This window comes from Rhinopithecus bieti, unplaced genomic scaffold (genome assembly GCF_001698545.2).
Source record: "Rhinopithecus bieti isolate Rb0 unplaced genomic scaffold, ASM169854v2 scaffold_1422, whole genome shotgun sequence".
In the NCBI taxonomy this organism is placed as follows: Eukaryota; Metazoa; Chordata; class Mammalia; order Primates; family Cercopithecidae; genus Rhinopithecus; species Rhinopithecus bieti.
Window position 1 is genome coordinate 645630 of NW_016803659.1, and position 18345 is coordinate 663974.

Below are 18345 nucleotides of genomic sequence, written 5' to 3' on the forward strand. Positions count from 1 at the left end.
AAAAAAAAAAAAAAAAAAAATTACCACTTTTCTATTTAGCTACTGAATCTTTGAATCCTTGAATATTACACAATCAAAATTTGTAGATCTCCAATTTTACCAGAGAACAGGTAAGTGGTACATTCCAAAGGAACATAGTGGAATCTGCAGATGAATTATCTTCTTCACTGTATTTCGTAGAAATAATTTCCACCATATTTTATAGAAATGTGGGACTATACAAAGACTAACACGATTACAATTCTCAAAACTAGCTTTAACTATATTTGTGTTTTTCATTTGAAGATATCAAATTTTTCTTCTGTAAAATTCAAAAAACTATTAAAATCTGAGAATTAATACACATAAGACCACAACTGAATTTTATTTATAAGGGGAAAATGGATTATTCTGTAGTAGTATAAATTAAAATACTAATTTTAATTTTGTATAAAATATTAGCATAGTAAGAATTTATAGTGTGAACATTCTTCATAAAGTGCTATTTACAAAGTGATTATGTGAATTTTTGGAAGACAATATAATTTAAACCACAATTTTGTACATACAGAAAACTTCTTCATCTGATTTAATTCTATATTAAGAAAATATAAATAATAAGTAATTAAAATGTGGAAAGAAGCAATTTTGCATATGAATGAAAAGTACTCTTCAAATCTGGATATATTTATGAGGGTTAAAACTCAGGCATTTAAATTGGCAATAGTACTTGGGAAACATTTCATTTTTTTAACCTTATTTTACTTACAACAATCTTTAAAATTTAGAACTTTCACAACTGAATGTCTATTAAGGTGTATCATAATTGAGTATAGAGTGTGAAGGGGCTATTTTAAACAGTAGAGAAAAAAATAAACAAATGACATTTTGTCCACCAGGTGGTGCTAAAATGCAAAGCGACAGCAATCTGCAACACATAAATAAAACCATCTTCTGACTTTCTGAAGAAATAGGACTGGGAGGATACCATCTTTCGATTGCTATCTATCAATCACCACGTATACCAAAATTTCATTTAAGGTGAAGAATTTTGCACCAGTGGACAAAAACATAACAAAGAACATAGACTTCATGTAAATATGCAACATAACAACTGGTTTTCAGCATTTTTAACATTGTTAAGACACAGAATACAAAATACTCAAAGCGAGAATGCATTTTCACTTACTATTTGAAACATGAGGTTTACTTCAAATTGCTTATCATATGTTCAGTCTCATAGTAAAACTTTATCTCAATTTTAAAATTGTTTTGTGTTCTCCATACTGCAATTATAATCCCTTTTAACATCAAACCAAGCATAAGACTGTACATGAATAATTTTTTTATTCAACTTTGTTAAAATAAAAATAATGGAGGTTTAGACATGTGGCTGCAGACATGCAGACTAATAACATTCAGGAAATTGCTTTATTGCACATTACATTACTTGTTCTCTGTGATATTTGGCTCCTAGATGTGGAATTTCTGCTGTGTGTATTAAGACTTGTTCATAGACTTCACAGGTAGAGGTCTGCAAAGCCAGAGAAACCATTTTGTAATTTCATATTTTGTTTCTTCATCAGCTTATAACAAGTCACTTGAATATGTAATACTTTTGAGAGGATCTATCTCTATACCTTAATTTGTGTCAGGACATGCACCTGTAATTGTCTCCTATTATTTGAAATCATACCTTCCTTTGGCAACTAACAGTGCTTTCATGATTGGCCAAGGAGTGAAAACAGTTTACAGAGCTTAGGTACCAATGAAGTGAATCCTTTGCCAGGTAAAGGGAAATAAGAAAATTCCTTTTCCAAGAATTTAATGCTTTGCCCTTTCTCACAGATCGTTTTTCTTTTCTCTTCCCTACAGAACTTTAATGTGCTACATATACATCATATTTTATAATGAGTCTTAAAGCTGTATGAATTTCAAGTACATAGTGTATTGGTATGATGAAAGCACAATCAGAACAGGGAAGAGATTGTGTATTTTTAAGCTTTGTATCTCCAAAAACAATGCCTAGTATCTGATGGACACCTACTAAAATGACTCTGGAGTTCTTTCCATTTTGGTTATCAAATTAACATGTTGGAAAATCAGAGAGCAGATGACAACACCGGAATTTTGAGAATTCTCATTTCTGCCACATACTCTAAAGCCATTCATATCTTATCTTGGATGTGTAGAGAACTTGGATATTGATTTTGGGTGGCAATCTCTGTCTTAAGAAACAAACAGCAAACACATTTTATGGGAATTCATGGATGGAATGACAAGAGAGAACATTCTCCCTTCCCTTTAAAGAGAAATTAAAAGTTATCTGTGCTCCCTCATTTGCAAATGATACCATGAAATGTCTCTTTTCTCACTTGTGATGACCATAAAATAAACATTTCAAGTATCAGAAATTCATGAATGGCGTCTTTTAATGACAGCTTCAAATCCAAATCCAAATCCTCAGACAGGAAAGAACTCTGAAGAGCAGAACAAACGCAAAGAAATAAGGTACCGCAATGGACAGAGGGCAGTAAGTAAAAACCCAACAATTATAGACATAAGTACCTTCCTTTCACGGGCCTAGGGCAGAATGAGTGTCAGTAAGTTGGGCTGCATGTTAGGAGCCATAATGGTGCTTATTTTAGTCAGTTTTCAAGTCTGCTATAATAATCAACTTCTCTCTTCTTGTAAGAGTATACCAACTCCCACGTTCATCTGATAGAAGCACTGAAGGCCTGAATCTGTGAGAGAGCTAAGAACTTGTGCCCCCTAGGGATAAAGTCGCTACAAAGACCATTGTGATTTGGTGGTAAATTATGTCCTAATTTTTAGCGATGTCTTAATCTTTGAGATGAAGTGTCAGTGAGACCCAAAGTACCTGTCAACTCTAATGATTCTGTTTACACTTTTCATAGAAGAAAGAGCTTTTATCTTTGAATTGCCAAGTCTAAAAATTGAGTTAAGCTTACTAGAATTCCCTTGCAATTTTCACCCTGTAATATTTATTAGTTAAATTATTCATGGTTTTGTAGCCTAGAGATTATCGGGCACTACTGGAAATATAGAATGCCTGTGACATCCTTCTTCAAAGAGGCTAAATGTCAAGTGTAAACCAATGTGTGAGAGCATAAGTGTGTTCAGTATGTGTTATAGCTATGTATACAAGCACAGGTCAAAAGAAACTTTAAATTGGACTAGAACCTTCTGTATTAAATGTGTTCTACAAATTTAAGACATTTTTATGACTTACTATTACTGTAGCTATTAAAATGTCAACATACAATAAGACATAAAATGTGTCATACTTGAGAAGCAGTGTGTAATTATTTAAGCATTTTTAAATAGAAGGTTATTAACCAAAGGTAAAGAACAATAGAATTAGAAAGGCCACATAGAAGTATTAATGGAAATTCAATGCGGTGAGAACAGGAAAAGAAAAATCTCTTAATGAAGTAATTCTGATATATAGAATCTCAGCCAAGTGACCATAACACATAAGCTAGTTACAGTAATGTGTTTTGTATAGAAAATGATTTAAAAGAGGCACTGAAAGCAGACTCTGGTAATGTTTTGAAGTTAGCTAAACATTTTATTTCTAATTGAAATAATAAAAATGTAATTTTGGCCATTTTGGTGACAAATGCTTTTTTCCATAAAACTAATTGCCAGATTCAGAGGAATCATTCTCTTTGCATTCCTGACAGATAGACATTTGAATTGGGGTCGATTAAAATTCAGAATCTGCTACCACATTTCAAGCAGAAGAACATCAAATAATATAGAAAATGGAATGCTAATTAGACAGTCTATTTTCACATGCTGTAATTTAGCATGGTTAATTATTATTTATTGCACCAATACATTAATAGCATCATCATCCTTAAAAGAAAATTTGAGCTCTAGCTCTGCTAAGTGTCATAAAGGGGTTAACTGCAATTACAATGGACTCAGATCTTATAAGAACTAAATGCCAGTTTCACAAAAATTTTACAGAGACTTATTTGAACAAATGAACTATCACTGAGGAGGTAGACAGAAATGAGAAGTTTATCCTTAGAAATTACTTTCATTTTTTTTTTACTAATTTTGACAGATAGACATGCTAATGCTTCTATTTGTTTCACTAATGAATTAGGATATGTACAACTCTAAAGGAAATGTAAATATTTTTAACACTAGTTTATAGCGGTGTTTCTCAACCTGGTCACTAGACCAAATAAGTCTTTACTGTGAGAGTGCTGTGCTGTATATATTACAGGATGTTTAGTAGTAGTCTTGCCTCTACCCATTAGATAACAGCACCACTCTTCCCCCAGTTATGACAGCCAAAAAGTCTCCAGGCATGACAAATATCCAATGGGAGGCAAAATTGCCCACCAAACTTTATGCAGTTGAGAATCACTGGTTTAAACCTTCAGCCACTGGTTTCTCACATGTGATTAAACTGGGTTTCCAATAAAGGAAGTTTCAGAAAAATAGAATCTTAGTGTAGGACTAAATAATCACTGAATACAAGTGAAGGGATAGAGGCAGAAATGGTACATGATAGTATCTGGTTATTATCAAATTTGTTTGCCTCACAGAAACATACTAAGCCACAATGAGGGATTAATTCCTGACTTCAGGAAGTGGATTCCCAATCTCTTTACAAAAACGACAAAGATATTTTGTTTTAGCAAGTCTATTTCCTGTATCACAATCAAGTATAAATTATACATACTGTATACATATGCATACTGTACTTTCTAAACCATGCATTTCACATATATTGTATTTAATCTGATAAAATATCATAGTTCTACTGATAGAGTGAAAAAGATATTTTTTCAAACCTGAGATTTTTATGATTCAGTCACACAGAGTTATCTCCTCTCAACTTCTCCCATATTTTATTGTATAAACAAGAGTTTAAGATTATCATCAAGGTCACAAGATATATAAAGTAAGTTATCTGTGTGTGCATTTGTGCATGTGCGTGTGTGAGATACAAGGGGCTATAACTGCCAAGTAATTTGGAAGGGATGCTGAGTGAGAGAAGTTACCTGATGAGATCTAATTTCATTTTGTGAAACAGAAAGAAGGGCTTTTTCTCCTTTCTTTTTCTTTGTTAATTTTCCTTCAACAAATGGGGGTAGTTGGAGGCCAATTTGGGTCTGCTGCATCTGAAGTAGGAATATGTTTGTTCAGAATTCATTTTCTGCATTGCCTTTCTCAAGTGCTTTACATTATAATGTAGACATAATTGAGTAAGGCCTACAAATAAGACAAATATAATTATTCCTTCCTCTTCCCCCCACCACTTGGGCCACTGTGGAATAATCTTCAGGGTGAAAATGCCCATGTTACTAAATTATAAACTACTAGTAGTACCCAGAATTATGTTTTAAGATAGGTACTCTATTTTACTTCCAAGTTTGATACAATATAATGCCTTTTTATTAAACTATAAGCCAATGTAATAATCCATAGGTCATAGAAAGAATTACACAAACAATAACATTTTAAAAATACATTATCGATATTTACATTGCTGTGCAGAAAATTTCCTTCTTAATTTACCTTAGTCTGATAGTTTGTTATTCTTCAAGTATGAAATGATCTATGAGGCTGGATGAGTCACCGTTTCTTCCAATTAGTTTAGGCTTTGCCCCATCTCCACCTAATTTTTATGGTTCCTTGGTCCCATCCACTCTGTTCAGATTCCTATGTTTCCTTTAAGGCCTATCTCAAAAATCATCCAATCATTCAATCATGCAGCAAGTATTTACTGGACACCTGCTACAGGACAAGTTTTAGGTGTGCTTTGCGAAGAAAATGTATAAGTAAAACACCGAGGCCTTTTCCTTAAGATACAAGATGAAATTAGTGTGATGTTTTTGGTTGGTAAACTAAATGCTGTGGGACTGTATAGAAAGGAATCCCAGCAATGAGATTGAGGATATTGGTAAAAGCTTCTTGGAGGAAATTTCATATGACCCCATCACTGAATTGAGGTTTCTTATAGATGGGAAGATAGGAACTACCTCAATAGCACAGTGCGTGAGAGGCACTGAGTGACGCTTGGTTTTCTCTCTTAGGGCGAACTCAATTTTTATTATAACAATTCCTACAGAGTAGATCTTTGATCTTCATAAGGAACATGTCCTAAGACTGGCAGTTTTCCCAAATTCATAAGCACACATAAAATTTCGCTAATAAAAGGCAATAAAATGTTAGATCTCTATTTTCTCTTTACTTTCATCATCAACACTAGCATTTGAATTCCTTTTGGGGCCATTTTAAAATTATAAGCAAAAAACTTATTTAGAAATGATCAAAAAGCAACAGAATTGATTGAAGTTGTGAACCTTATTTTTATTTTTTGAGTTGCCTCATGAATTTTAAATCAGACTATGTGCAGATTCTACTGCACTCATTAGCATTTCTTAACTTGAGATCCAGGAATGAACTTTAAGGCATCTACTATACTATTCTTTGAAATTTTAGGGAATATAGCTATAGGGTAGTGAGAGGGGAGCACTGTGGTGATTTGAGATTAATGTTCCCCCAAAATTGTCCTCTCTTACAATTGTCCTCCCAAAAGCTATTTTTGCTTTAAAAAACATTTTAATGGAATATAATATAGATGGAAAAAGGTACACAGCTCTAGACTTACATTTGAAATGTCACTAAAAGCACTGGGCTTTAGGGTTTCCTTGGCAATGATCCTCGCATTCTTTGTTCTGAGCAGGAGACTGAGATTCCACATACTTGACCACAATGAAACCCCTGTGTTACCAAGTCATCATTCCTAAATGATGAGTATTTTTGGCTAGGCTATGGGGTCTATGCCAACATGCTAGGGCACAGTCCCTTAACTGCTGATGAACTTAAATAAAAACATTTAAAAATACTTCATGCTCTGAGTGCGTGGGAAGGGGTGCTTTCTGGGGATGGGCAGAAAGATTACAATGAACCAAAAAATCTAGATTTTCTACGTAGAAAAAACAATTGTCTCTATTTTGTTTTAAAGTAGATTTTCATAGTAAAGAGGACTAAACAGGAGAAATGTTTAAGCATGTTTTCTTTATACTACATATTTTGCTCAAAACATGTATGTAATTAATAATTTATGCTAATTGAAGTTCCTAAAGTTGACTATTTCCTACTATCATACTTTTAATCAGGATTTGAGGCTAAGTCTTTAAGGTGCTCATATAAGGAGAGTCCTTCACTCAGATAATTAGTCAATACAATAAAAATAGCCAGCAAAGTATGATTTTCTTTCTGTTCCCCTTTCCCCTTATTCATTTTCTCAATTTAGTTCTTGCTAAAGAACTAAATTTTCTTCAATCTAGTCTGGATTCTGATTCTGTTGATTTCATTTGGGAACTAGCTTAACTGGAGATGTAGAAACTTATATTTGAAATATTAGTTATATTAATTCAGGTTAACTAATGCAAAGGAAAGATGAATACATTTAGATTCTATTGCTCTGTACCTTTTTTGAGCGTGAAAGTCTAAGTTTAACTGTTTCAGAGTATCAGTTCTACTGAAATGGAGAAAAATTACACTTTCCTGTGCATTTTACCACATAAGTTGTATTGAAATTGTGAATACAATTCAATGATTTTAGCAAGAAGAAGAGTGTACTGCATGCGTAAAAACATTATCAACAGAAAGGCAGGCATAATGCTTTCCAAAGGATCTTAATGAAATCATCTGAAGTAATGGAAAGTTTGGGAGTTTAGAATGAAGTCTGTCTTCAGAAAGAACTCACAGTTATTGTGACATTATTAAATTTGTTTTCTGCAAATAGTTTAATGTCATGACAACAAAAAGATCTCTTGATTTGAGAAAATCAAAGCTGTCTTTGATAACACTCCCAAACTCCAAAACAAAAAATTTCTAATTGCTGTAATATTCCTCAAAATGTTTTAGAAAAAATACATCACAAAGACTTTTAGCCAGTAAGATCATCGTTTTCACAGAAAGCATCTGTTAATAATAACTTACATGAACTGTATTGCTTTAGCTTTTAAAGTAATAGTCAATAGTATTAGAATTACTGACTTAGAAAATGTTGTGTTATAACTGAGATAGTGAATTACCAGGGATAAAAAAGTGAATTATTAGGGCTACTAAATGAGCAGAGTAGTAGATTTCTGCTTCTGAATTGGTTGAGTGATCTTGTCCAGTATTCTAGTTTCTGGTATATTCCACATTAAGTATCTAACCTCATACTGAAAAATGTTTATATCAGTTGAAATACTTTTTGCTCTTTTCTTCACATGAATCACAATTAGCATTGCCTATGTCTCCTGAGGATATAGATTTATACAATCAAACATGGTAATAAAGGTTAAAAAGCTATTTAATAGGTTTTTCCACATATTTGGTGCAGCTTGCTGGCTGATTTCCGAGACTTAGATTTGTGTAAATTCCATGCTTTTAATTGACAGCTCCCTGGAGGGGTTGCAATATAAGTTAAGGTCATAGGAAGAAAATTACGGCTTTCTATGGCATTTTGTCCTTTCTTTAAGAACTGATGTCAGCTTACTTTAAGACCTAGTTTTCTAGCTTTGAGGAGAAAGGAGAGATGGAATGTTTGTCCAAGATACATTTTTGAAAGAGACTAAAAGCACAGGAAAGAGGAAATTAAAAATAAAACAAATAGTCGTATACAGTTGGGCAATCAGCTTAATCTGATATCTGAAGATAAAATCATCTTTCTGCCTTAAGAGATGGTGTGTCACCTCAAGGACTGAGTGAGAATGGAGAGTCACGCCCATTGTAGCTTGCCCACAATGGTAGCCCAGTGGGGTAACTCTGGAATGCATGAACTTAGAGAGTCATACTGACATCTATTAATATTTTAACAATAACTTTTCATGTGTTCCATTTTTCCTGACAGTCATTCTTCTTAATTGAAGAGTGGGAGGAAAGATGGGAAAAAGAACAAGATAATTTAGGAAGACAGTGAGTAGAGATGAGAAATATAGGAAGCTATATTGAAAGGTAGTTTTATCATTTCTAAGGGTATGAAGTCTGCATCTGAAGGTGCCTCCAGTTTTGAAATTTTCCAGTACTTCTAAAGATTTTAACTCTTTGAAAACTTCATTTTATATCCCAGAGGCCATGTAATTTTTTAATGTCTCATATTTATTCCACAATTTAGGAAATAGTTAAATGAACACCCCAGAAGAATTTTTGGAAGACTAGCTATCATGAACAAGGTGGCAAAACATAAACAAAAGCACTGGATAAGGAAAACAAGTTCTTACAGCAGGCCAATGGCACCTATAGACTGCCTGTACAGGAACTTGAACATGTGGACAGTGTTACTAAACCCTGACATGAGCCCCTCTTCTGAGAATGTGCCTACATTCAGTTGGTTTCCCACACTTGGTAATATTTGCATCCCATCTTACCTGTCTCTGCTTCTCCTCTTCACATCCTTAGTCAAACATTATTAAATAAGTAGTTCATCATTTTGTTTATTATTTAAGGGAAAAAAGTCTCTGTGAAGTCGAGTGGACACGAAAATGTTCCTCATAGATCCTCAACTGCTGGAAACATAACTTACCCAACTGCTGCATTCTGTCTATTACCAGATTTGTGCTAAGGTTACAATTTTACCAGTTGTTCCCAGCTAGTAACTGAATGCAACAAGTATATTAAGACAGGCAAGTTTCTTGGATACCAGAGACTCCTCTGAGGGCTGACTATAGATCACGGATACCCTGATTCCCTGATGAACCTTCCTCAGACTGCATGACAGTCTAGCACGCTTCCACCCAACCTTCCTGTCCTCTCTCTTTCACTTGGGACCATCTTTACTCTGCGGTATGCTTATTCTCCACCCCTCACCCCACCTCACCATCTTCCTCCTCATTTTTTCTCACATAAGTGTTTTTCCTAATACATTCTTTGTATGTTAAATCCATTTTGACGTCTGCTTTTCAGAGTTTCCTAACATCTGGGGGAAATTAGGCAGATCATAACCATATTGACCCACTGACATTAGTAGACTATGAAATTCCAGAAAGTAAAATATTTCAGTATGGATGCGGTGAAAAACATCTCACCTTAATTTAGTAAGGGGTTAGTTAAAATAAAAATAAAAAATATACAAAAAATGAGCTTAACATTGATTAAAGACTTAAATATAAGACAAACCATAAAACTCGTTGAAGAATGCATAGGGGAAAAGCTCTTTGACATTGGACTTGGCAATAATTTTTTTGGACAAGACACCAAAAGCACAGGCAACAAGATTAAAATATGCAGATAGGACTATATTAAACTAAAAAGCTTCTACACAGCAGAGTAAACAGCCAGCAAAATAAAAAATCAGCATGCGAATAGGGAGAACATATTTGCAAACCACATACCTGATAAAGGGTTAATATCCAAACTATGTAAGGAATTCATACAACTTAGTAGCAAACAAAACAAAACCCACAGAGAAGCAGATAAAAAAAACAGGCACATGACCTGAATAGACATTTTTCCAAAGAAGACATATGAGTAGCCAATAGGTATATGAAAAGGTGCTCAACATCACTCATCATTGGGGAAATGTAAATCAAAATCACAATGACATATCATCTCATGCCTGTTAAGATGGCTCTTATTGAAAAAATGAGAGATACCAAGTATTGGTGAGGGTGTGGAGAAAAGGAAATCCTTGTACACTCTTGGTGGCAATGTAAATTGGTACAGCAATTATGAAAAACAGTGTGAAGATTCCTCAAAACGTTAAAATGGAACTACCATATATTCCAGCAATTCCACTCTGGGTATATGCCTAAAAGAAAGGAATCAATACTGAAAGAGATGCCTGTACTCCCCTGTTCACTGCAGCATTATTCACAATAGCCAAGATATGAACACATCCAAAGTGTCCATTTATGGATGAATGGATAAAGAAATTGTCTATATAGATATAAACACAATAAAATATTGCTCAGCCTCTACAAAGGAGACCCTGCTGTTTGTGACAAAAAAGGAACCTGGAGAACATTATGCTAAATTGAAATAAGCCAAAGAAAGACAAATGCTACATAATCATACTTACATGTGGAATGTAGAAAAGGAAAATACACAAAAACAGAGAGTGGATGGTGATTACCAGGGGTGGGAAGATGAGGGAAATGGGGAGATGGTGGTCAAAGGCTCCAAAGTTACAATTGTATAAGACACACAAGTCTAGAAATGTAAAGTACAGCATGATGACTGTGGTTAACAATACTGTATTGTATACTAGACATTTTCTAAGAGAGTGGATTTCAGGTACTCTCATCACACACAAAAAATAATAACTAGTGAGGAGAGGGATATGCTGATTTGCTTAATTGTAGCCATCATTTCACAAGGCATATGTATATAAAAACCTCATGTTGTATAGGTTACATTTATATAATAAAAGATTAAATAGACCTAGAAATACATTAAAGCAATTGGTAATAATACTGAATGTTTTTATGGTGTTTTATAGTTTGCAACATTCTTTTATATACATTGTACATTTTTGCATTTAGGCTTCACAAAAGTCCTATACGATAAGCAAAGAAATCTGTATGGTGAACATATATTATTATCCTTCATTTCACTAATAAGAAACTGTTCTGCCTGCAAAGTCAAGAGAATAAGCCGACATCACGAAGCCAGTACGTGATGGAGCTAGAGCTCAAAATGAATTCTAAGCTCAAGTCCAATTCTCATCGCTATTGGATATACAAAAAATGATTCCATTTCCTTATTTCATTTTATATTGTGGATAATTCAAGAATATTGTTTGGGAAGTATTAAAATGTTTTCCATATTTAGACAAATATTTTTAAAAAATATAGGTTAGAAGGACTAGAAAGAAAATGAACTCACATATTTTATCACTTCTTTCTCAATGGGATACTATGTAGCAATTTGGCATTTGCTCCCTGGAAAACAAGTCCTGTCCATGGCAGCTGTTCTAATTTTCAAAATAAAATAGAAAATCATGAATATTCAAGAAGATAGGCATCTTTCAGATCAGGAACCAGAAGTCTAATGAGACTTTTTAATGTAGGTGGGTACTCAGGTTACAGGTAAAGGAGCCCTAGATGCATTTCTAACACCAAAAACAGCAGGGGTAGCACAATAGACCTCCAATAAAAACGTACTGGATGACTACAACGGCAAGGTTGAGATTAAAGCCTTTCTAACTTAAAGACCTGTGTCTTTCCTCTCTATCAAAAACACTTATCACAATTGCAACTTTTCAAATGAGTTGCAAATTTATGTCCACGCAAAAACCTGAACAAGAATGTTCACGCAAGCTTTACTCATAACTGCTAAAACTTGGACAAGATGTCCTTCAACGGATGAATGAAAAAACTGTGGTAATCCAGGCAATGAAATATTATTTAGCAATATACAGAAATGAGCCAGCAAGCCATGAAAAAACGCGAAGGAACCTGAAATGCATACTGTGAAGTGAAAGAAGCCAGTCTGAAAAGGCTAAATACTGTATGATTCCAACTACACACCGTTCTGGAAAAGGAAGAACTATGGAGATAGCAAAGAGACCAGTGGTTGCCAGGATCTCAAGGGAAGGAGGAAAAAATGAATAGATGGAGAACAGGACATTTTTAGAGCAGTTAAATTGTTCTGATATGATAATGAATAAACATTATTAAATGTTTATCAAAACCCATAAAATGTACAACACAACAGGAAAATCGAATGTAAGCTAGGGACATTAGTTAATAATAATGTATTAACATCGGCTCACCAACTGCAACAAATGTACCACACTAATGTAAAGATGTTAATACTAGGGGAAACTAGGGGCAGGGGGGTCAGAGGCAGGAAATTGTGGGTTTATATAGGAGCTCTTTACTTTCCACTAAAGTTTTTCCATAAACTAAGAACAGACAAAAATAGTATATTAATTAAAAACAACTGATACACATCATTTTTTCAGCCTATGCAATATATTCTACATTTAGACAGTCTCATCTAAATTCCACTGGTATAGGGAGAGGGAAGGACACAAACATCTTCAAGGGCAAAGCTTTGGCATCTATTAGCAGAAGTGATTCCAGTCTAGGCAGCTGAATCCCCAGGCAGATTTCAGCAGGTGCTGACTTTCCAACAGCACCCAAACCTCTGATGAACAAGAGTATCCTGGGTACCTGTGTTGAGGCTTAGCAATTGCTGTTTTATGATTATGTTTTTCACATATTCCCAATCCCACTGAGGTGCAAATACATTTGGTTCATCTTTCCATTTTAAAAGAGACAATGGCTTTGATGATTTGTTCATGGTTGCTGCTTAGGGAAATAATGACACTCAAAATTCCCCTAACTGAATACTATAATATTACGTCTTTGGCTCTGCTATTTTTAACAGCTTTGAAAGACAATAGTGTCATTTGGGTTTAAAAAAATGTTCACTGTTCCTCCTCATTAAAGGAATACTTGGTTCTAAAGGTGAACTGTTAGAGTCCTAGCAGGGCTTCGGATTATATCATGTATTTAGTTTACGAATATCATTTGGTTATGAATCTATAACTGAAAGAACTCCCAATGCTTGCCCCAGGAAGTAATTAATTGGAAACCAACCAAACAAACCAATGGAAAAGACTGAAATGTTTTGTGTTACTGTCTGAAAATCCAATGGTAATTTTCAATTTCATTCCCACTTGAGTCCTACAAAAATATGCTATAAGTGTGTGTTCTTCAGCTACAATTCTACCTCTCTCTGTATTTACAACAGGTGATAAGAACACCATGCCTGGAATCCATTTAAAATGTTTTCTTTATATCTTGTGAATTGCAGAAAGCCTCAACATGCAAATATGATTATTAGTACATGTTTAATTAACAGGCATATATTAAATACTTCTTAGGTAAAGAGCATCATTTTAGAGAGTTTGTTATGTAGAAATCCATAAATTTGTGTTTCTAATTTTAAAAACAGGGAGCTGTTCTATAAAGAAAATTTCCAATACAAAATCTTATTTAACAGTCACCAAGGTAAACACATAAGATCAATAAAAATAACTGATTATGTTTTGCTACAATTATACTTCAGAAAGATACAGTTATGGAAATTTTCTATTTGTTCTAAAGCCTTTGTAGCTATGAGAATATTTTGAATGATTTATATGGGAAAGCCAATAAAATCTTTTGAAAATGAAAAAAATTAAATATACCTGAAGAATAGTGTAGGTTAAATCTTTATCTAATATTGTTGTTATAATCCAAAGACTGTAAAATATATATGCCAAACATCAAAAGCTGCAAGTTTCATCTCATTAGAATTTAAGAAGTTATTTATTATTGACGTGTGCCAAACTGTCCTCAATATTTTTTCTAAGAATATTTTCTGTGAAAATATTTTATTTTAAAATAAAATTTCCTTAATCTAAAAGGCTCTGATTCATATTAATACAGATAAATGGGACATAAAGCTATTGATTGGCTAAAATAGCCAGGTACTATATTCCTGCTGGGCATATGATATGATTTGGATTTGTGCTCCCACTCAAATCTCAAATCCAATTATAATCCCCAATGTTGGAAGAGGGGCCTGGTGGGAGGTGACTGGATTACGGGAGTGGATTTCCTACATGTTGTTCTCAAGATAGCGCGTTCTCATGAGAGCTGGTGGTTTAAAAGCGTGTGGCAGCTTCCCCTTCACGCTCTTCCTTCTTCTCTGGCCATGTAAGATGCCCCTGCTTCCTCTTCACCTTCTGCCATGATTGCAAGCTTCCTGAGGCCTCCTCAGCTGTGCTCCCTGTACAGCTGGTGGAGCTGTGAGTCAATTAAACCTCTATAAATTACTCAGTCTTGGGTAGTTCTTTATAGCAATGAGAGGACGGTCTAGTACAACATATAAATGTAAATAAGCTACCTCTTCCAAGGAGATACAAATCCAGAAGACAGAAATGAAACACAATTAGCAGTAGAGCATAACAATTAAGGCATTGTTTCTGGCCTCAGACCCGGTAAGGATGAATCAAACTCTGCTACTAATAAGGTAGGTGACTTCTAGTGAGTTACTTAGCCAATATGCACTAATGTGTCCCAACTATAAAACTGAGGACAATGATAGTGATACAGAAGGGAAATGCTGGGAAGGGAAGAGCGTGGTCCCTTTACGTGATACAGAATGGGGAAGGGAAGTGCTGGGTAGAGGAGGGTGTGGTACCTGGCTAGGACTTCACCCCCAGGCCTGTGTCTCCAGACCTAGGTGAAGACAGGCATTTTTGTTTTCCTGCCCAAATGTTGCATTTCCCAAGACCATCCTGACCTGCCACGCCCCCATCCTGGCCCTATAAAAAACCTGAGACCCTAGCAGGCAGACACACAGGTGGCTGGTCGTCCGGAGGAGCAGATCAGTGGGGGAACACACAGGCAGCTGGACTTCAAGAGGAATGCATTGACAGGCACCAGCAGGCCGGCAGGCCGTGAACTTGCAGAAACAGAATGAGACAGAGTTTGGCAGGGGCAGTTGAAGGAGAGGCTAGGCTGTTGAGTGGCCAGACTCCAGAAGAAAACCTTCCCACTTTATCCCCCTTCTGGCTTCCCCCATCTGCTGAGAGCTACCTCCACTAAATAAAAGCTTGCACTCATTCTCCAAGCCCATATGTGATCTGATTCTTCCGGTACACCAAGGCAAGAACCCGAGATACAGAAAGCCCTCTGCCCTTGTGACAAGGTAGAAGGTCTAATTAAGCTGGTTAACAAAGCCGCCTATAGACGGCAAAACTAAAAGAGCGCCAGACACTGCCATAGGGTCAGAGACCCATAACTTGCCCGTCTGTGTGCTCCCCTAGAGATTTGAGCAGTGGGGCACTGAAGAAGCGAGCCACTCCCCCTGTGGCACATCCTGTGAGGGGGACAAGGGAATTTTCCCCTTTCAATAGTATCATGCTTGTAGTGTTATCATGAATATACTAAATTAATAATTATAAGTTGCTTTAAAAAGTGCTTTTCCTACAATAAGTGCTGAAAGTTATTATGTCTCTTTGACTTTTATTTATTGGAATAATAGAGATTACATGCTAAATGTTGCAGGAGCAGAGGAGGGATTGATGAATAGGCTGGAGAAGGCTTTGCTTGGAATGGATATTTATATTGAATCATCACAGATAAGAATTTCTTCAAGTGGGAAGAAGGATGAAGGAAACTCCTTGCAAGAGAAAGGCTGAAGCAGGGACATAATCATGTTCAGCCAGTGTGGCTGAGGTTTAGGGGCTGTAGGAGGTGATGGAAGGAAAGGCATCTGGGAAAGAAGCAATGGGGGTGATAATCTGAAAGCCTTAAATCATAGCTTAAAGAATTTGGACTTTATTCTGTAAAGAATGTGGAGTCAAAAAAAGGATTTTTTTTTCATTTTAAGGATGGCAGTGTAGTGGTCAGATTTTTGCTATTGAAAATTATCTATAACAGCAGTATGAAGGCAAACTAGCTGGAGAAGGGACTCGGGGAAGGTAATCGTGTTAAAGTGTTTAGGTTATGTACTCATAGTGAAGTAGGGCAGTGGGAATGAAAAAAAGAGGCACAGTGAAAAGGAGACAGGAGACATTTCTAAAGTAGAATCGATATGAACCTCAGTCAGTTTGCTGCATTTTTCAACTACAAAGTTCACATTTCCCAACATAACTAAGTACACAGCTCACATGAAAAACAGCTAATACCAAGTCTCTGTAGAAGCATATCATACACTATGTGTGAAATCACACACTCACTAGGCAAACAGGAAAGCTGTCTTTTTGTGTTAGCTCTTTGGAAAAGCTTGAGACTAAATAAGTAGAACAGTCCAAAGCAAATATTAACTCTGGTGGTGTTAGGTGCTTGGATTTCTAAATGCAAATTGTTAATGCAAAATGCATTTTGGCCTTAACACATGTGAGCCCTTTTTGCCACACACTATAAACTACAGAAAGAGAAAAACCCAAAGTTGGAACTTAAACAGTCCTAAAGAAATATTGTCGTTTGTTTTCTTAAAATTTTGTGCTTACCAATTTGAGCTTGGAAAAGAAAATGCAAAATAAAATGTTAATAACAAGTCCTGTAAAATTGTGCTTTTAATCGTACTAACTTTTCTTTTAGGAGAAGTTTCTGAATTTATTTGGGAATCCAGAAGTCTTTCTGGAAACACTGATGAGTAGATCAAGGACCTCATGTAAAGCTCTGATGCAAACTACAAAGCCAATTCTAGGTGATAGTGTGACCAAAGATAGTTGCCGAAGACTATGGCTGTTAACTTTGGTTACTAGTGAATTTCAGTTTTGACTTGACATACAATGCTTTCCCTGCACAGGGAGGCAGTCACAAATATCATTTATATGTCTTCCAAATACCTCTTTCAAAAGTTATTGGTAACTGAGAGATAGCAGTCTCTGATGTTCCTGTCTTTCTTTCCCAGCTGTACAAAAGGGTAATTGAGCAAACTGTGCCCTGATCTGCCGGGAAGTCAATCCATCCCACTAACCTGCAGCTGCCTGGCTGATGGCCTTTCTCCTATTCACCATTCATTTGCTTTTCTGTACTCTCCTCAAATGCCCTGGCTCTGGGAAATGATTTCCAAAAGCATGGCCTCAAGCCCTGAAGAACATGGACTCTGATAACCACCCAGGTCTTCATTCTTATAATGCTCTCTGCCACTAATGTCAGGTAGTAGATGATAAGATGTCTTTTTAAAAAATTCAGCATAAAGTATCTGTTTTATAATTCATACTTGAAAGAACACTAGTGTAAAGAGAGTAGAGAAAACAAGGTTCTTGTTTCATTTTAACCTCATTGTGAACTTGCTTTCTTGGGCTTCAGTTTATTTATGCATAATATGATATAAGACAAGGCTTAAATATTCTAGGATTCAGATTCTCCAATATGAGAACAAGCACACAGTTAATTTTCAGTTGGAATTTCTAGCCCTACTACTTTTATGCCTGGACTGGCAAAAAGAGAGTATGTCAGATTTCTTATTTTCATCTTATAATTTAATTTGCTGTTGGAGTTTTCAATGAATATTTTAGTAACTTGACATTGAACAAACTTTGATTTTGGTTTCTAACTCTATATCAATTGATAAGTGTTTTTAGCTGTAACTTGAGTTTGCTTTAGATTGGTTGCCACTATCACTTAAGAATTATTAAACATTTTTATTGCATTGCCTCAGCATGTAATATGTTTTGAGTATTGGCATGCACCATGATTTATATCTTTCCAATGCTACTATCATAATAAGCTTGTGAGCTTAGAAGCTATGTTGCATGCAGAAAATTCTGATCCAGGCTTAGTACTGTTTCGTTTAAATAGGGAAAAAAATGAATTAATATGATTATTAAATATATAATTAAATTATTAAATATATATAATTATTATTAAA

At 35.1% G+C, this 18345-nt stretch overlaps 1 protein-coding gene across 1 annotated transcript in view; it reads right to left on the reverse strand.

The window, feature by feature from the left end:
* Positions 1–18345, reverse strand: part of ALCAM (activated leukocyte cell adhesion molecule) — a 221757-nt gene that overhangs the window by 58512 nt on the left and 144900 nt on the right. The window lies entirely within an intron of this gene.